The sequence below is a fragment of the Desmodus rotundus genome, chromosome 11 (assembly GCF_022682495.2).
Source record: "Desmodus rotundus isolate HL8 chromosome 11, HLdesRot8A.1, whole genome shotgun sequence".
NCBI classification, from domain to species: Eukaryota; Metazoa; Chordata; class Mammalia; order Chiroptera; family Phyllostomidae; genus Desmodus; species Desmodus rotundus.
The window spans coordinates 38,251,844-38,273,626 of NC_071397.1; the positions used below are offsets into that span (position 1 = coordinate 38,251,844).

Genomic DNA, 21,783 nt, shown 5'->3' on the forward strand with positions numbered 1-21,783 from the left:
TATGTGACTTCCCTTTTCCACATTTTCAATATTCAGGGTCTTAGAGTATAAAAAAGGAGATGCAAGCAAAAATACAATTGTAATATAGCATAAAAAAGGCTCAAATAACTCAGATGCCTTTGAGCTATTTTTGGTCTAAATATAACTTGGGGTACCAAAAATGACTTTACAGAGATGATGTTGTCCGATCTAATCCTGAACTATTAGTAAACCTGAGCCTCTAGGCAAGTGGCCACAAAGCCTGTGCCACAGAGGAGGCAGTGTGGCAAAGTCCCATCAGTGAGAAAGAGTGAAAAGAATGCTTGGGACTCAGCATTCTAGATTTGTTAGAGTTGAGTTTAGAGAATTAAGCATTTAAGTTGCTTAAAGTCACTAGAATCTAAGATGGGGAAATAGTAAAGACTCACTAAAATGTTTAAAGCAGAGAACATTTTGCAATGGGAATATCATTTTGGCCAGTAAGTGGAGATTGGATTGACGGTAGGAGCATTAGAAACCAGTTAGGAAAAGATTATAGTGTCCTAGAGTATAGTGGCAGTGGGAGTGGAGAAGGGTGGAGAGAAAGGACAGGTGTCCAGACCAGTGTTGCATAACAGAAACATAATGAAATCCACATAAATATTCTGGTAACCACACTGAAAGTAAAAAGAACAGATAAAACTAGATTTAATAATATATTTTATTTAAAATAGTATCATTTCTATATGTACAAAATATTAAGTATTGATATTTTTATGTTCTTTTTTCATATACAGTCATTAAAAGTTGGTGTATATTTTATACTTAGAACATGTCTTAATCCTTACATTAAATATCTTTAGGAATACTTGACTTTGATTTATATCTATCAAGATATACCTTGAACTAGAACCTCATCTTGACTTAAATTTCATGAAATTTATAATTGAAAAGTAAATTTGCAAACCCAAGTGGTTCTAAACGTACTTTAAAATTCCCAATAACTGTGTACTAGTTTATATTTAAATTTTTTTAATTGAAAAAATTTTTTTTCACTTTTTTTATTGTTCAAATACAATTATCTCCACTCTCCCCCTACCACTTCCCCCTGCCCCACCCATCCCCACTTCCCACCCTTCATCCTACCTCCGTTTGGCTTTATCCTTGTGTCCTTTATAAACATTTCTGAAAACCCTTCCCCCTTTCCCCCCCATTATCCCATCTGACCTCCCCTCTGGTCACTGTCAGTTTGTTCTTAATTTCAATGTCTCTGGTTATATTTTGCTTGCTTGTTTTATTGATTAGGTTCCACTTAGAGGTGAGATCATATGGTGTTTGTCTTTTACCACCTGGCTTATTTCACTTAGCATAATGCTCTCCAGTTCCATCTATGCTGTCATGAAGGGTAGGAGTTCCTTCTTTCTTTCTGCTGCATAGTATTCCATTGTGTAAATGTACCATAGTTTGGGATCCACTCCTTTACTGATGGGCACTTAGGTTGCTTCCAGCACTTGGCTGTTGTAAATTGTGCTGCTATGAACATAGAGGTGCATAGGTTCTTTTGGATTGGTGTTTCAGGATTCCTAGGGGATAAGCCCAGCAGTGGAATTGCTAGGTCAAAAGGCAGTTCTATTTTTAGTTTTCTGAGGAAATTCCTTACTGTTTTCCACAGTGGCTGCACCAGTCTGCATTCCCACCAACAGTGTACTAGGGTTTGGTTTTCTCCACAAGCTCACCAGCACCTGTTGTTTGTTGATTTGTTTATGATGGCTGTTCTGACCTGTGCGAAGTGGTATCTCCCTGTGGTTTTAATTTGCATCTCTCTGATGGCTAGTGATGCTGTTACAGAACAGACCGGGGGTGCTGAACAATATAAAAGGACCCCACCTTTTTCTCTGATGGTTCCTCCCCCATACTAGGTTTGCTTTGCCTGCTGTCAGAGGAAAGACATCTCTCAATGCCAGAGATTGGTGAAAAGGAAAGGAATTATTATTTATTTGAAATAATACTGACTAAAGTTCTTTAAAATACTCACAAATGCACACAGTCCTTTCTTCTCCCCTTTGCCCAGTCCGGGGTACCATATCTCAGGAAAGAAGTGATTCAGGCCCCCGGCACCATCCACAGGGCAAAAAGAGAGCACTTCCCAAGCTGAGTGTTCCCTGAAAAGACGCCAAAGCCTTGTGGTTTCAACAAGACTGGTGGTCCCCAAAAAGAAACGCCTAATGGCTGCCGTGCCTGGGTTTAAATCCCAGCACCAATCTTCCTCTGCAGCCCCATTTCCAGCTCCTCCCACAATTGGTCACAGCTGCCTGTATTTCGGGCAGGTGTGGCCCCGTGGTGTGGAGCCAATTATCTCCAAGCTCTTCTGGACCCCATTACAAATCCCTATTGGGGCCGCCCTATTGGCTGCCCCCTGTTACAATGCTGAATACCCTTTCATATGCCTCTGGGCCCTCCGTATGTCCTCCTTGGAGAAGTGTCTGTTCAGGTCCTTTGTCCATTTCTTAATTGGGTTGTTTGTCTTCCTGGAGTGGAGTCATGTGTTATTTAAAAAATTTTTATTACAATTTATATTCACTATTATTTTATATTAGTTTCAGGTGTATATTCTAGTTAAATTTTTAAAATAAATTAATGATCCCATGGTTACTGCCATCCAGAAATTAAATCAATGACAGGTAAGAATATAGTTCACAAAAGCTGATAGGTCAAAAGAATGCTATGAAATATGGGGTTAATTTTGGTCACTATGTCATGTCATAGTCATGTTTTTACATGTTTACATAGTCATATGTTATTACATGTCATATGTTTTCTTAGCATTTTAGACTCATTTAATCTTTATAACAACCCTATAGACAGGTTCTATCATCATCATCATCATCATCATCATCATCATCTTCATTGCCATCCTTCTCTACTTTAAAGATGAAGAAAGTGAATCAGGAGGTGAGTGGCAAAGGCAAGCTCACAGCTGGTATGAACCAGAACCCAGGTTCAATCCCTGTCATCCTGGGGCCTTAATCTCCATGCTCTACAACACCTTTCACTCTGCTGCTTGATTTTAAAACCATCTGATGAAATTCCTTGTATGATAGTAACTCAAAGTGTGTTCACTAAAGACTACAAAAGAGTATTTCAATAGTATGCCATAGGCATCTATACACAGGTAGAATTCCACAGTGTTTCTTAATTCTGTCATATTTAACTTTTCATCCAGGAATTTTGTTGGGAAAAAAAAGAATGCTTATTTATCAAACTTGCACAACTCCAAGTATGATGGCGATAACTAACACTCAAGAGAACAAAATTAAGAATCAAAATGATGGTGAAAGAGCCAACATTTTGTCTTTTTAACAATATCAACACTTGATTCCTACTTGAAGATTAAAAGTGACAACAACAGCAAAAGCAAAGAACATACAAAACAGAATGAAAATACAGTCTTGACAGCAGTAGACTTGAAAAAGAGTTTGAAGTGCCTTAATTGACCAATGATTCCAGCAACTAAACCAAAGACAATGTCACCTAATGACAGCCATCACACCAAACTCTTTGCCAACATGCCGAGTACATATTTCTATATTGCACTAAGAGGAAAATATATTGTTCAAATCAACTGAGATTTTCTCCATCATTGCATTCAGCACTAGTCAGACCATGCCTAGGATATTGAGTCCAATTCTAGATGCCACAATATGGGACAGAATAGAGTGAGTTTAGAATAATTTAACTGGGAGTGATCAGAATCTGGTCTGAGAATCACAACATGAAACTGGTTGAAAAACTAGAAAAGGAGAGATTTAATTGATAACAGAATAGAATTTTTAAATATTAGGTGGGGGGAGGTGCATGTTGTTCAAGAAGGAATAGACATTTTCTCTAATGTTGCAAAGGGAAAATGTAAGACCAGTGGATAAGAGATGCAAGATAATATAAGTTTAATAATGGAAATGCTTGTCTTATGAATAACTCAGCTTTCCATCCCTGAAAATAAGCAAATCGAGTATGCATAAATGTCAGCCAATTTTTTTAAACTCCTCACCCGATGATATGTTTTTATTGAATTTAGAGAGAGAGGAATGGGTGGAGGGGGGGGAAGAGAGAGAGGGAAACATCAATTGGCTGCCTCCTATACCCACCCAACTAGGTACTGAACCTGAAACCTAGGTATGTGCTCTGACCAGGGATTCAGCCCACAACCTCTCCATGTATGGGTCACCTCCAACCAACTGAGCCACCTATTTTGTGGAGTTCTCTGACTTGAGAAAATTTGGATTAAGCAACCACTGAGCCTTTTCCAATTTTAGATTTTATTTATTAACCTCTTTTTGCAAATATCTCTATTTTATCATGTACCTGAATTTTAATTAAATGTTACTTCAGCTTAATTAAACAAATTAAATAGCTTTGTTAATGTAGTACCTTTAATAATAACAATGTCAAGTGCAAATATGTTATTAGAGAATAATGAAGGGAAATAATCAGTGTTCAAATAACTTTTGTTTACAATTAAAATCTTGTAATAGTCTCCAAATTTATCACAACACAGGGGAACTTTTTAAGATACAAATTTAGTGAACTGGTACAAAGAAAAGACGATTAATGGGATTTCAGTGTTCCTTTGTACCTCTCAGGGCTTGTCACTAATGAGAAAATCTATTTAATTAAAACAATTGACTACTGTATGCTCCTATAAATTTTGTGTTTAAAAATAGACACTACAAGATCTGTATCTCTCAATGCAGTAGAATTATAGCTTCCAACAGAAGAGTTAGGCTGTAGAACGACACTTTTTTCAAAGATTACTTTTATTTATTTATTCTTTAATTTAATTTACTGGGGTAACATTGAATGGCAAAAGACATACGGGTTTCAAGTGTACAACAATCATCTGCACCCACTGCCCCAAGGGATCTGCCCCAAGAGACCCAATGGGGTCTCTTTCCAACCGCATTTTCCCCAGCTTTGCCCACCTTCATCTGGCCCTGTAACAGTGGACAATTGTACCAGTGGGAAATTGTAACCCACTCCACTCTTCTTTTGATATTGTTTCTGTAAGTGTAGACTCTGACTAATATGTGACTTGTAGATGAACAGCATGTTTGTATAAGAATCCTAAGAACTAACTTCAAAAGATACAGACTTAGACCTTCAGGCATCCCAGCTCCGGGAAATTTTCTGACCTTCAACCATGGATCCAGGATGATGTGAAGTCAGGATGACGTGAAGCCAGGATGACTAAACCAGGATGCTGCACACTGGACCATCACTTGCCTTATTGGAATGGACTGTGCTCATCTGCATGTAGAGACCTTTGCAACCCCCCCCCACCCCTTGATCTCTTTGTTCTGTTCCCCTCTCCCTCCTTATAAAAATCTCTGCCTCCACTGAGATCTGGAGATGGGCTTTGAGACGTGAGTCCCCCATCTTCCAGATGGCCGGCATCCACAAACAAACCACTTTCCTTTACATCAGCACCTGCCTCTCCAGTATTGAGTACTGGCTTTCACAGCAGCAGGCAGCCAGACCTGCGTTTTGGTTACAGACTCACCCCCTTTCCCTTTGGCTGTAACCACGCTGTTGTCTGTGTTTGTGGGTTGTGCATATATGTTTTTTGGCTAATCCCTTTACCTGCTTTCATCCAGTCCCCCACCTCCCTCCCCTCTGACAGCTGTCGGTCTGTTCCATGTATCCATGCCTCTGTTTCAAAGTTTACTTTGGAATAGTCATTGGCACCTCATCTTTTTGAAATTCTTGTTGAATTTTAGTTATGAAAGATTTTTCTGGATTGAAACTGCCACGTGATCTTTGCTAAAAGGATTAAGTCTCTGGAAACAAATGCCAGCTTAGCTAATTATTTTAAATGTAGATGTCCAGCTGGATCTACATCTCAGACCTAATAGGCAACACACGACTTTAACAATTGCTCAGAGCTGGAAAAAAAAATGCAGGGCTTTTCTCAGTATACAAAGGGATGTTTACATAATGCATTTCTGATCTAGCAGTTTGATTCTTCTATATCTTAAATGAGATGGCAAAAAATAGTGCTTTTTCCCCCTGGGACCATGAAACAGTATTAACTCAAAAATTTCAACTCTGATTTTGATACTATTCTAACAACCTAAAAAGTACAACTGCTACATGGATATATTTCCACATATATTCAAACTCAAAATAAAAGAATGTTTTCTATGGCTCTAAGAAGCATTTAGTAGGTTCAGATTTTTATCTTATTTGTCGAATCCATAAATTGCTGAATGGTTTGAAAATGTCGAAAACATACAGACTTATTTCCACAGATGAAACTATAGCCTAGGAATTTTCATAATTATCAAGTCACTAAAATTTTTTGTTTTGTTTTTAACTCTATATCTCTAAACTGTGATGCCAAGTTTAACTCAAGTCGACATGAAGGACAAAACAGGAAACAGTTGGAAAGGTCCTTCACTCCCTCCCTCCTCTCCCTTTTCCTCTCATTCTTCTCTAGTCCTCCTTCAGTTCCTTTTACTCTTCCCTCCCTCATCCCGCCTTTTGAATTAAAAAATGTGTGTTGTAAAAGGTTTGAATACCACGCTATTTTTCTTTTATAGATTAATTCTGGCTCCACTCATAAAATACTATCATGAAGATGGTAATGTTAAATACAGACCCAGACTAAAGTTTGCCTTTTACCTATTGATGATCCTAGATCATCACAGATGATGTATTTCTGTGTAACTTAAAGCTTTTTAATATGAAAAACTATGTATAAGATATAAATTTGAAAATAATTTTAAATTATTAATTTTAAGTGATTTCTAATTTTCTTAATTTTAAAGCTCAATCTGGTGTTGAAAATTGCAACTGTATACATATGGATATATTTTTACCATTTAAAAATTCTGCTACAGATTCTTGTTCTGCAGCTCACTCTATATTAGCTGTTTGTGTGCATATATTGAACAAATACTGAGTGATAATAATTTCAGTCCAATACTTGAAGTCCTAAGCTTACCTGATTACATTGTGATAATTTTGAAATCCCCAATGTATTGACTAAAAATGTGAAATGGCAAAAACAAATGAGCTCTAATGAATTATCACAAGGCATTATTCATTATGCTGTAACAAAAGAAAATGAACAGTTGAGGAACTGAGCAAAGAGGGAGAAGTGAGTCCTATCCAGCTGAAATACTTCACTCAGGACTTGTCCAGCTGGGACCTTTTTAAGTTTTCCTATGGGGTTGTTACCTGGCGGAAAGGGGGTAAAATGCAAAATTTTGTCACTGCAAAGTTAATGTGTGAGGACAGCTCCTAAGGCCAAAAAGGTCACCAACCAATGCCACTTTGAGTCTCACTTTGATGGCACAGGCAGTTATTCTTTTTAAAGAACACTTCAGTGACTGTGGAGAATAGGAGGGGAAACCAGACCACATGCAAGAAGGTTTATAATTAATGATTTGATGCTAAAATTTTCTCAGCAAAGATTTTAGCTTTTCTTATAATCCCTTGAGTTTTCTTTCCATTTTTCAGTAAAGTGTAAAAAGTCTGTGAAACCTTCCTGAGACTTTTCCTGCTGCCAGAGGGAATAATGAGATGCTAGCCAGTAGGGTTGCTTTCATCAGCCCAAAACAACAGCGAGTCCTCTCTGAGGTAACCATCACCCGCCTAGTCCTTCATTTAATCAGCACATTGACTGACAGGTGGAAATCTTTAGTGCTGACAATCTTAACAGTCTACGTGGAAGGTCAGAGGAGGTTTAAAAATAAAGTTTAAAACCTGACATATCTGGTTTCCAAAGAAGGCTTTCATATTTCCAAATAAAAATGTTATACTGGTCTTCACTTCAGCCAGTTAATGCTAAGCTAAGAAAGCAATGAAATGTGTATTTAGCATTCATGTATCATTTTTAATGATAGCATTATATCTAGAAAATAGATCTTGCATAAGAATATATGCAATAATTAAGAAGAAATCATTGTAAAGTTAAAAATTAAGCAAAAATTACACACATCTGTCCTCTACACTAGTTATATTTCCCTTTGGTTTTGTCACAACAAGCACTAGTATTTTTTTCAAAAGGCATTGTGGAATTCTTCTAAAATATTTTTTAAAAATTATATTTTACTTTCTTGACTTTAAAGATAAACAAAATATGACATTCAGAATGTCTAGGAGATGGGAACAGGGTGGTAGAGCACCCAAGCAGTTGTGTGTGACATCTGGACCTCAGGCTGGCTGTCCCCTGCTCTAGGACAGGCATGTGACAAGTGGGCCCTATGGTTCTTCAGGCTGCTTCTGTCTGAAAAATGGAAGAAAACCCAAATCCTTACCCCTCAAAGTAATTACTTTAATGATACAATCATTCCTTTTAAAGTGTAAAAGAAACATTTAACACAAACTCAAAATAAAATAATGATGTTTGCTTGTAATTACAGGTCACTTTTGGCTTTCCTAAAAGACATAAAATACACAGGGCTACACTGTGGATACATAAGGGAAATTATGTGGAGCTCTTTGTGGGTGGTATCACAACTAAATTTGAGTTGAATAACAGAGTCTTCTACAGTTGGTCTTCTTTAAAATAAATAAATGAAAGGCAAATAGATTTGGAGGAACAGCCCTGCATAACTGCAGAGAAAGTGGTTGCTTATGTGGTAAGATTTGAAAGACATCTGCTGACCTATCCAAAAATATTTCTGCCATCAGCCTGCACTGTTACCAAAAAATTTCTCACCATTTCTTTGGGACATTATCTCCAAAAGTCCATTGAAATGCAAACACGTGACCTCACACCTCTTACATATTAATCCGTTATCATTCATTACCATAATAGCAATAATTTATTCTTTGTGCAAGACAATTTAGGTGAGAGTGAGAAATTGGCGATCAGCCAAACCAAAAAAAAAGAAAAAAAGAAAGAAAGAAAAAGACTAGAATGAACAGAATGCACTTGCATTTTGCAGAAGAGCCTGAGAGGCACTGACCTAGATCAGAGAATGAAAGGAGGGACGAGGGCAGAGACCAGGGTGAGGAAAGGATGATGCATGTTACACGGCTCAGGGTTTTCTCCTATAGGCAGCTCTACGTTCCTAAATTACAAAATCTCTTCCTCTTTATATCCAAAGCATTTTTCAACACTCTTATGATAGACCTCCTATACTTCCTTATTTTGGTGGTGGGTGTACCTGTTTGTCCCTTGCCTATTTTTGATTTTCCTTAAGATCTTGGTATCCTCACAGCTCCTAGCAGACGCCTTGTACATAAGTGCTGTACTAACACTCATTAAATAAATAAATAAATAAAACCAATACACTGGTGATTATTACAGTGGAGTTTTAGCAAACGTGAAATCAGATTTTCTCATTTTCACATAATCCAAGCAAAGGTTTAAAAAATTGGTGATCAAATTGCTTACCTGACTAGTTATCACAGCACATTCTATTTCCTCCCAGGATGCTAATACTTTGTCCACTTAGACGGTTTTTGTTCATTGTACATTAGTTTCCCTGGCTGAACTTTGTATTATGAGATGAATAATGCCAAAATGTATTCATCATTTTAATATCTTTTGTATGATTTTAATATCTTGTCTCCATTTCTCTACATCCCACCAGCTGCTCCCAACCTCCCGACCTCACCATTTCTGACCATATCTAACATGAGAAGGAATGAAAGGAGAAAAAAGAAAGGGGAGAAAGGATGAGAAAGAAAAGGAGGGAAACAATAAGACATATATTAAGAATCACTTTATTTTTCTTACAAGGGAAGCCATGACTAAATAATATGCCGGTGCTGACAGCATTTCAGTTGCTTGGCCTTTTCCCTAGGAAGAGGTTGCACTTGTGAGTCCTCATAGTGCTGAGTGAAACAGGCTGGGGTGGAGAGCAGCAGTGTGGAGGGATAGTTTCAGGGTCATGACAGCAGTTTTAAGTCTCTTTCATCTCATTACCGCTCTTCTAGAATGGAATTCTTTATATGATTGTATCATGCCAACTAATTCCCTCATTTTGTAGGTTAAACAGGCTTGGATGTCATTATGCCCTTTTCCTGGAGCGCTCTACAAAAGATTACTGAGAAATTGGAGCTACATTTCACGCAGGTCTTAATTCATACTATTCAGATAACATTATACCCCCTCAGATTCTTTCAGTCACAGAAGTTGAACAAGCCCATCTATTCTTTCAGAGATATTGTTGAGGAACTGTTTGCTGTGTCACGGTCCATGATTTCATGGGTCATTAGCCATGCATGCAGCCACTGTACAAAAACTACTCAGGCAGCGACTTTTCTGAACAGGTCTCTGGGACAGCCCTATTATCCTTCGGTCTTTTAAGCAATGCTGTTTCATTTGTTTTTAATGCATGGCTTGGAAGCCTATGTTTCAAGTAGAAAGGACATCAAGCTTCTGTACACACAGCTACTTTTATCAATATTATTTTTGCTCAGCCTACAAGGGCATGCAATGGTCTATGTACTAGGTAAGGTCTTCATGTTACTCATTTTTCTATTCTCCAGTACATAAAGCCTAAAGATGATGGGTAGTCAATAAAGGTTGAATGAGTATAAATGTAATTGTGAGTAAACCAAAGCATGTAGACTTTTCCACCCAGCAGTCTCATAGTAGATTTAACAAGCATGGACTTTCCAGTTATGGTTGTAAAAGACTCACAGAAAAGAAACTGATAGTTCACATATCAGTACCAGTAGTTTCTCAACTTAAGATGTGTGAGACAGGATCCAGAGAGTCCAGAACAATTTTAAAATCATGAGGTGAACTTGCTGTCCTTAGTTTTGGTGACATGTGCTATAATTTGGGGGGATCATATGAACTCTACAGAGCCATTAGTGCATCGAGAGTCATAACATAGGGATGGTTTCTAAGAAGTACACTTTTATCATTTATAAAACCTCTTTTGCTTGATCCCTACATCCCAAGAAAACTGAAGGAAATGAAATTATAACCCTAAAACAAACAATTTTTTTAAAACTTTCTAAGTTTCTCAGGAACAAAGTTTTACTCTGGTATACTTTTTTCAAATGTGCCTCTGAAATTTTAAAAGATTTATGCAAGTGCAGAAAGAATGCTCTCGCCTTGGCAACAAAGATTAAAGTGATGATTCAAGAGTCTTTAGCTCTAGTAGATATAACACTACATTGACTGTAATGCTTGTGGTTTTAAAGCATCGGGAAGACAAAAAATAAATTCACCATGGTATTACTATAAAGCTTGAGGAAATTTTCTATCCTTCCCAGGAGTTTGAGCAATCATTTGGAGTTGGATACAGCAGAATTCTGCTGTAGGAATTAGGCTTCTCAGAAACTCTTGCTATATTTTTGTTTTTAGTAAATAATTGAGTGGAATTGTTTTCTATTTTACAACCTGTAAATCTATGATCACTTCCTCAGTTATTTTTCCAACAAATGAAGTAAAATCTGTTTAAAACATGACACTCTGATTTTGTGTTTCCTCACAAGGGACAAGTGTGGTCACAGAGCAAAGTGCCCTGAAGTTTCCTTTCATATGGCCTCCATGGACAAAAAAAAGAATGTGAATTCTACAGAAGAGCCCCAAACCAGCAATAATCTGTTCTCTATAGGAAGATCCCAGAAATCTCTTTGGCAACAGATTTGGAGAGAGCCTACCAAGGACTGTTTACTTATCACTAAGAGTAAGTTAAAATATTTAAAGGGTTAACACATACTCATACTTGGAAAAAAATAGATCATTGGTTTTGTGTAAGACTTTGGGATTTGTGTCATTGCTTCTGAAAATGTTTAAAACAAAGCAGTGTCTTTCTTCCAGGGAAGTCATTTATACTAAATCTATAGAAACTGCTTTTTAGACATGCAATTAAAAATATCGAAGTAATTTAATAACAGATACACAACACACATGACTGTAGAAAGATGTTCAGAAGGAAAAAGAGGAAACATTGCATCAGTAAAATACTGTTTAAATAGACTCTTTGTAAAAATTATTTAGTACTTGCCAGTGTAAAATATGACAAAAACATGACAGAAACAAACAAAAATATTCAAACTGTTGCGCTCGTTCAGTAAAATGATAATGTTTTAAAAGAATGAAGATTAGAATAATCTAAAATTGAAAATAAACTCTTGTTTACCAGCAATATGCAGGTAAATACATATGATATTATCATTTATACAAAAGGAACAAAATTATAAAACTCTTAGGACTACTCTCAACCCAAATTAAAATATATAAAGGGAAATATTTTCAGATAAGCTTAAAAATATTTTTATATTATATTTATTGACAGAAAGACTGGCTAAGGTAAAGTGTCAATTTTCCCCAAAGTAATTTATTGGCTTCATGAAATTTCAATTCAACTTCAGGAAGGATAGGGGAAATTTTAAACAAGTAAGAATTTTGGAAAAAGAAAGTAATCACTGTGTCCTGTTTCTACTAGCTAGCAAAGTATAATATAATCCATGATAATGAAAACAATGCCAGTTTTGGCAGAAGAGCTGGTGTCCAAATGAAATTAACAGAATAAAGGGAGCAGAAAATAACCTATTGTAGATAATACTTTAATGTATAATAAAGGTGAGATCACAAATTTGTGCAGGGAAATTATTCATTAAGTAGTGCTGGGAAAGTGATTTATTATTTGAAAGGACAAATCAGAGCCTTACTTTGTAATTTCTGTAAAAATTTAGCCCTGGCTGGTGTGGCTCAGTTGACTGAGCACTGCCTGTGAACCGAAGGGTCGCTGGTTAGACTCCCAGTCAGGGCACATGCCTGGGTTGTGGGCCAGGTTGCTAGTAGGGGGAGCGTGAGAGACAACCTCATATTGATGTTTCCCTGCCTTCCTTCTAAAAATAAATAAATAAAATCTTAAAAAATATATATATAGCAAAATGTAAAACATGATGTCATTAAAAATAGCTCTGGCCTGTGTAGCTCAGTTGGTTGGAGCATTGTCCAGTAAACCCAAATTTGCAGGTTTGATCCCCAGTTGGGTGTGTATGAGAGGCAATTGATCAATGTTTTTCTCTCATCGATGTTTTTCTCCCTTTCTCTAAAATCAATAAGCATGTCCAAACATGAGGATAAAAAAAATAGAAAAGTTGTGTGTGTGTTTATCATCCCTTGGATTAGAATAATGCAGTTTAAACAAAATAAATTAAAATAATAACAAAGAGGAAAAATTTATCAAAAAGCTTCTTGATATTAAGAAACACAATTAAGTAAAAGTAAAAGGGGAAACTCAGAAAAATGTCCAGTAAATATAACACAAACACTGCCAATAGGAAAAATATATCCTAATGAAAACCAATGAAATAAATGCAAAAGAAAAAATGCAAATATCCAAGGCTTATTTAAAGTAGTTAATCTCAGTAATATACACTTATTAGGTATGTAAATTTATATAACTCTAATAAAAATATGGTGATGTATACAAAAAGTCTTAAAATTTTCCTACCCTGTGAGTGAGTAATTAATTTCTCACAGGGATGTATTTTAAAGAAATACAGACATGGGTAGAAATTTACACTGAATGAGAACCCACTTTTATGTTAAGAGAAATGAGGAAAAAAATTGTATATACCTCCAAACCAGAATGTTTACAAACCCTATATATTTTATATGAAGCTAAAATAATTTTTCACAGAATATTACATAATATTAGAAAATGCACATGACAAAATGTTAATGCAGACTATAAACTGGCTTACATAATACGGTTTTAAATATCATTTTAAAATTGTATACATACAGTTACAAGGTCTGTCAACAAGGTAACTAGACATGTAATATGAAAAATAGAGACATTTATTGAAGAAGATACAAGATACAAGAAACATTGTACACAGGACAGTGATGCCTCCGTCCCCTTCAAAGTAGGCACTTTGAGAACTCACACAGTTCTCCCAATCGCCATCAACTGCCCCATCATATTGTCCTGAATCTCATGGCTGGTCTGAAATCTTTTCCCTTTCAAAGGTGATTTTAGTTTTGGGGAAAAGCCAGAAGTCACAGGTCACCAAATCTGGGTTGTAGGAAGCTGAGTCACCTGAGTGATTTGATGTTTCGCCAAGAAAACTGTGCCCAAAACATGATGTGTAAGTGGTCATGTTGTTGTGATGAAGCTGCCTGTCACCAGTTGCCATAGCTGTGGCCTTCTGAATCATCTGAGTAGTTTCTGTGGAGGAATGTTCAAGCTTAACACAAAATTTGATGCAGATTCATTGCTGTACTTACTCAGTCATTTTGAATGCAGTGGCCACACGGTACACATGCTCACTCAATGGTGTCTCTTGTCCCCACTGACTAGCACAGTGAAGTCCTCATTGTTTGTGCATGCGCATTCCAGTCCACTCTCCCTGGCTACCAGGTTTCATCAATGTTGCACAAACTGTTCATGTTATATTAACCATGGCTGGACTTTTCCTGGGGAGACCTCATATATTGCTTTCTCTGTAAATTAATACTTAATGTATATTTACATGTACATACGTATATATGTATCAAACTTATGACTCACAAAAATTTATACTTGTACAAATGTCTGTTGTTATGGAATGAATTGTGCCCCGTACCCCAAATTCATATGTTGAAGCCCTTACTTTCTAACCTCCAATGTATTTGCAGATAGGGCCTTTAGGAAGATAATTAAGTTTATATGCTATCGTTAAGGTGGGGCCCTAATCGAATAGGGCTGGTGTCTTCATAAGAAGAGCAAAAGAAACCAAAGATCTGTCTCTTTCAACAGGCTCACCAAGGAAAGGCAATGTTAGCATATAGGAGAAAGTGGCTGCCAGCAAGACAGGAAGAGAGTTCTTACCAAAACCAACCTGGGCAGCACTTTGATGTTGGACTTCGAGCCTCCCGAAGTGTGGAAGAATAAATATCTGTTATTTAAGTACCCAATCTGTGGTATTCTGTTATGGCAACCTAAGATTAACACATCTATCTATAAGGATATTTTTATTAATTGCTATTATTAGTGAAAAACTGGAAACAAATGTTCATCAGTATGAAAAACATATTTTTATAAATTCATTCATAGACTGAAATATTCTGCAGCTGTTCAGTAAAGTGTTGTTTCATGCACTGATATAGCAATACCTACAACATAAATAAATCAACTCAGAGCAAATTACTCTAATTATGTTTTTAAAATATATGCATATGCTTTCTTATGCAAAGAAAAATAAATATGTGGCTATATAACCACCTCCTTGATAACACTGGTTAAATATGGGGATGTGGAGAAAAGTGAGGGATTCATTATATTGGGCAGGGGCAGTCAACAGAAATAGTTGCTTTTTATTGAATATACATCTTTATTTGATTTTTACAACATTCTTGTATTAATTTAGTAATGTTATGGTAATTGTAAAGTCTTAAAATTAAAGAAATGAAGTGACTATCTGTTTCATGAAATTAAAAGATTTTTTCCTTTTTTTAGGTTTTTCATTGTGCTTTATGTATTTAGATGAACATAATTCTTATATTAAAATTTTATTCAAATATAGAATTCTTAACTATAAGTGTATATACATTTATAATTTGATAATTTTTTAAAAAATTAAACGTACATGTGAGATTAGCACCAAGATCAATGAACAGACCATTACCAGACTTCCCGCCCCCTTTTCTGCACCATTCCCTTTCAAGGAAAACAGCTGTATGACTCCTAAGAGCATAGATTAATTTTGGCTTTGTACTTTTTTGGAGGCAAATCTTAAAATATCTACTCTTTGATGTTTAACTCCTTTTATTCAACATTATATTGGCGAGGCTCTTAATATTGCATAAAAACCATATTTTACAATAGAATATCTCTTGTGTTTCAATAAAGCATTTGAGTCATTAAATTCTGAAATAAAATTTAGATGAAATACATTGTTTGTTGCAGAAATTCAGAGCAATATAATTGCCCTTTGATTTACCAAAACAACAAAATATTGTTCTTGCCAACTCTGTTAATAATTCACTATTTCCTGAAGCTTTCTAAATGGTCAAATGCCTTGGGGTTCCTAGAAATGGTGCCTATACTTCTCACACAAACGAAAACTTCCAAAAGCATCTTGGGTAGATCTTTTTGTCATTGTCTTTGGGAGTTAAGGGATTCTACTTTCTTTGGATCTAGAATGGTACATAACAGAAGTGACTGACATCTACAAGCCAAAGATGAACGTGATGGAGGTAATCATTTCCAAGTCAACTATGTAAGTCTAGCCTTTTTTTCAAATCCAAGATGGAGAATAAATAGCTTGATAAATTAGTTTAAAATTATTTTAGGTTTGCACAAGACATATTGGAGACTGTTGGGAACCGCCCTGCCTGGTTTCAGAGGCTGTAACCCCCCATGGTTAAGGCTGAGTCAGAGTTGGGACCATAACCCATGAAGGAGACAAAGCTTATCTCCCTGGCACGTGTGCCACCTCTGCCCACTTCACCCTGCTTGGCCCTGAGCTTGGCCAGTTAGCCAATGACGGGTAAGAATCCTCAAGGGAGGATCGACCTAAGACAGGCTCTGGTCACCAGGGATAAGCTCGCAGGGAAGGACTCGGGGGGCCGTGGCAAAAGTGGGTGATGGACCCTCGCCCCTCAGCTTTGAAATAGCCTGAGTCCTCATTCTGTCTGCAAGAAGTTTCCTAATCTCTTGGCTGCCTTACTTCCCTTGCCTGACTTAAGCCTGAAGCAATAACAGAGGGTAGTGCAGTCCTATGCTGGGAGGGGCGGATTCCCTGGGGAATCAGGCCTAAGAAAAATACATACATTCCTGTGAAACCTACTTAATTTGTACCCTCAGCTTAAAAGGTAAGGGTCCAGACCTGAGATGAGTCTGGCGCCTAAAGTTTTATGGCCCTCTAACTAATTGGCTGTAACTCAGAATAAGCCTTCAAGGTTCTCTGTAAATCCTGTATTGTTTAACCCTTACTGACTGACAATGATTGATGAGCTTTATCTGTATTCCTATGCTAAGGAACCTAATAAAAGCCCATAGAGGGAAAGGCTCAAGGCCCTTCTCCTTTGAGAGAAGCGGCCACCTCTCCTCCCCAAGCAGATCATGTCTTGGTAGACTTATTCTTCATCCATGGCTGACCGGGGGGCTGTGTTAAAGCCCCCCAACAGGAGATTAGCTATGAAAATTTATATCCCCTCCAAGGAACAGACATAAGAGAAACCCAGTTTCTTTGACCTAGGGAATTCATAGCTTGGAAAATGGTGAGTGAGATCTAAAGTTTCAGAGGTAGACAAATTTCTCCCAAACTTCTGTGCAGGGCAACTTACTGAAATATATTCCGGGGTATACTTGCTGGTGTAGGAAACTGCAGAGAATAAATATATAATTATCATCTTCCACATCCCCTTCGAAAAACCAAGTTTTATGTTCTAAAAATCTGCCTTTTGTTATTGCTGTTGTTAAAAGCCTAGCTTCAGAATGATGAGAGAGCTGGCTTTTCAAGAGATGAAGGCTCCTACATGGGAAGGAACAGGAGGAATCTGAATTTCACAAGAGGTGGAAAACAGGACCCCAACTGTTTCCTTTTCTTTTTCTGGTGGGCATAGAACAGCCAGATGAACACTGGCATGATGTTCTGCTCCCTGTTGAAACCCTTTTTATCTCAGTTGCTGTCTTAACAAATTTCTATATATCCTTTGTGTTAATCCTCCCAGAATAGAGGTCAGGAAGGTATTAAATTTGCACTGAAGAAAATATCTGAGTAAAAGAAAATAAGAAGGGGGTCAAATAAGGCTGGGAGATTCATCAGACCTCAGCGTAAGTTAGAGAGAGGGAGAGAAGAACGTAAGTTTTGGTGGAAGTGTCCTGGATGCCTAGCAGTTTACGAAAGGCTCAGCAAAGCCTTCTGGAGTCCTTGATCCAAAGTTACCTTTAGTTTTCCTGTTGCATGCAGTCCAGTCATTGGTTCAGATCATTGGCACCATGGGAACCTAGCCTCTGCAAACCAGTGAGGTGGTGAATTTCAAAGTGCAGCAGGGGGGTCAGGCCAACTGCCTCCTAGAGATGGAATATGTCTGCAGGCACATTCTCACGGCTACCACCCCCTCCAAAGCCCACTCATAATTCACTTCTTCCTGAAGCTTCGCCAGCAGCCCTGGATAGAGCTGCTAATTCTTCTTTGAAGTACTACAGATACTTCTGATAACACGTTTCTCCACCCAGGCAGAAATATTTGGTTAGAAGTCTCTCACTCCTCTGAGATGTTTGAGGAGATCTATGCATTTTCATCATCATGGTGTAAGTCCATACACAGTGACTGGAACATAAAGAAATCAAATCTCAGTCATTTGATGAAATGCTGCCCTGTATTTTCTTATTGCCAGTTGAACTTGCACTTTAGTGCTTATAGTAGATCTTATAACACCAACCTGATTACAAGCTCCTTGAAAACAGCAAAAAATAGTTCCTATGCTATTTTAACTTTTTAATTTTGAAATATTTCAAATTTACAAACACAGGGTCCTTCAGAGCATAAGGCTCCATGTGAATGTACCGTTCACAGGTTCATGAAACTGTCTGGACCCGACCCTGGCATTATCTATTCCTATCAGTTGGAATACCCGCTATTTAATCCCACAATAAACTTTCATAACTGTTTACATCTGTATTCTCTATTCTATCTTCTTGGAATTCCTTTCTCTGTTTCTTCTTCTGTTTCTAAATATGGTAGAAAATGTTACTGAAATGATGTGTCTTAAATCAAATCTTCCCTTTATTTCTCTACCAATTCAGTTATTCTGTCCCATATATTGTGATATTATTTATGTCTATTATAATATTTACATATTTTGAATTATAATAAATATTCATGATATATTTCTCAAAATATCTCTTAGCAATTTTGTCCTTGCTGTTTTAAATTTTCTGTCTGATAAGTTCAAGATCTGGGCCATCTTTGTGTCTGATTCTACTGACTTTTTCTTTTATTGTCCACAGGCCTGATTATTTTGCTTTTTAATGTTTCATAACTTTTTATTTTATGTAATACATGTTGTACAAAAGAATAGTCACGCTGAAAGCCAATATTAACTTCCAAAAAGGGTTATTCCCCTTTTTTTTGATTGGATGTTAGTGCAGAAAGCTGACACCGCATGATACTCAGTGAAACCGGGCTGACTTTCACCACTGGCTTCATTCACAAGCTTTGACTAAGAATCTATATTTTCCTTTCGGTATGGACTGGGATCTGAGCATTGGCATGATGTGGGCGTTTTATTTGTGCTTTAGAACTGAGCCATCAACTCTCTGTACCATGAAAGATAACCTTCTGTTTTATAGCTCAGCTACCAACTTTTTGATTCACTGGCAAGAAGTCTTTGCTTTTTTGTGTCATCTCTGGTTTTCAGCTCTGGAGATCTCTTTCCACCCTGATTGCCATTCTCCAGCCATACTAGGACAGCTATCTGACATGCCACAAAAGATGGAAGTGCCTCATAGGTTTCCCTCCCATCCTGACTTAGCCTGTGTGCCTGAGAGACCTGCGTGTCTCAGCTCTCCTCCCCATCAATGCACTCCCCTCCGGTGGGTGCTGTAGAACACTGAGTGGAAACTCTGCATACCTCAGGGGTATCTCCCTCTGCAATCCTGGACTTGCCTCCAGTTTTTTTGACATAGTACACTCAAACACTAGGTAAAAACTTGTGGAAAATATTTGCTGGATGGTTGCAGATTTGCTCTGTGGTTCAGGCTCCTTGAAAATCTAATCTCTCATGCCAGCCTACGCATAGCCACTAAAAGTTCATTATAAGTTTAGCTGGTTTCTCCTTATCCCCTTCTATGGCAGGTACTCCTCCTCCGCTACTTAACCTGAAGTGAGAACAGCTGTGGAGCACTTCTGCCCGGTGCAGAGCTTGTCATTTTTCTGGAAATTCATTTATTTCGGTTTCTTTGCGTCCTCTTAGGTCTCTGAAAGATTAAAAAAAAAAAAAAAACAACTATGTGTTTTTGAAGGTTATCCAGCTTCTTTTAGTTGTTAGGATGAAAGCAATGATTCCTTTGCTTTTCTATATCATAACCAGAAAAAGTCCCATATAATCATTTTATAATTTCTTAGTAATATATTTAAGATTCTGAGGTGTAATTACCATACAATAAAGAATTTTCTTCCACTTTAAATGTTTCCTTGCATAATCACTTTCTTAGATAGCAAATTGATCTTTTAGTTTAAAAGATTAATTATGATAGATTATTAGGTTAGGTAAAGTGAATTTTTAAGTATCCTATTTATTTGACCCATGTTTGACCCTCAAATGAATACCTGCACCATCGGAATGTAAGACGACCTGTAAGTTCCCAGAATGTAAGACGACCTGTACAATTTAAGATTTTTAGAGAAGAATGTTACGAATCTTTCTTTTTGGGGTCAACGTTGATAATCACTGTTTTGTTTTAGAGCCAGAAGGGCTGACATTTGAAACTGATGCTACTTCCATAAAGTGGAGTAACTTTAACAAATTCATATTCAAACAAAAGCATCTGGATTTCTGCTGTAGACCCTATCCAGGGTAGATGCTTTCATATACATTATCTCGTTTGTACCTCAGAACAGCCCTCTGAGGAACACAAGATTGATATTCTCTCTATTTATAGACGAAGAAATTAAGGCTAAAAGACTTCCCAGAACTTACAACATTGTTGCAGCTGTCTCAGATCCAAGTCCATACTCATTTTACTGCCTTTCTCATCACACTGTGTCCGAGATTTTAGGTATTTGACCATGTTTTACGAAGTGTACTGGCTTTTAGAAGTGGAACTTCAGTCTTAATGAAGACAACTAGGTGGAGGAAAAAACCCAAGTTTTAATAATGTCTTTTCTATTTTTTCTTCTCTAAATACATTATGCTATTTATTTCTGGACAGTATAATCTCCCTATACACTTCTTGTGGGCGTTTGTAAGCATAGCACCCAGGCACTATGCAAGAAGATGAATTTATTCTAGTGTAAGATATGAAATAGGTAACAGATTGTTTCCTGAGCTTCATGGGCAGTACACAAACGTCCAGACCTAAGATTGTCCTGTGGGCTCTTGAGAGCCCTTTATTAGAGCTTCCACACTATTTCCAGGGGATCCCTGAAGAGTAAAGCCCCAACCACTCAGCCTGTCACGGAAGGATCTGCAAAGTTTTGTATTTCCTGCCTTGCTAGCCTTATTATCGCCCACATGTCCCGTACACTCTGGTCATACTAATCCATTTACTAGTTACTAACCATGGAGATGGACCTTGATGTGCTGGAAGAAATACTAGATTTAGAGTACAAAAGAAGAGATTTGAGGAGTTTGTATAAATTTGACTACTTTTTAAACCTGCTTAGACCTCATATTATTATACCATTCTCTATAATATGAATAGGTTGGAATAGAGGATATTGAAGTTCTCTTTAAATTCTAATAATTTTTACTTAAGTAGATTTTTCTGTTCCAACTCATAGTTTATTTACATGTTTTTTTAATATTGACAGAGTCTAAATAAAAGAGATCAATATTTCAGTGATCTTATACTGTTAACTTTGTAAAGAATTGCCTTAGCCAATATCATTTGATAAATACATCTTGAAATACTCAATGGTTTAAGTTATAAATTTAATTGTTTAAATATATTTTAATAAAAATGTCATACGAAATTTGTTTCTTATTAGTTTTTGATATTAATAAACTGCATAGAAAGCATTTTTAAAATGTAGGTTCTTAAACTTATTCTTTTAAAGAAAAGACATGAAAAGAAACATTGAGTTTGTTTATAATAACATTTGGTACATGATTCCACCTGGATTAGAGAATTTTTCAACATATTTCCACATTTAGGTACTGAATGCAACTATGTTTCCAGAAGTTTC

General features: G+C 36.8%; 1 long non-coding RNA gene across 1 annotated transcript in view; it reads left to right on the plus strand.

Moving 5' to 3' along the window:
- LOC123478302 (uncharacterized) overlaps window positions 1-16,036 on the plus strand; it is a 28,412-nt gene extending 12,376 nt beyond the window's left edge. The window contains exons 2-4 of the long non-coding RNA XR_008425564.1: window positions 2,820-2,910; window positions 11,422-11,615; window positions 14,685-16,036. This is a non-coding gene — a long non-coding RNA (uncharacterized lncRNA). The remainder of the gene's footprint in view (window positions 1-2,819; window positions 2,911-11,421; window positions 11,616-14,684) is intronic.
- Window positions 16,037-21,783: the final 5,747 nt, after the last annotated feature.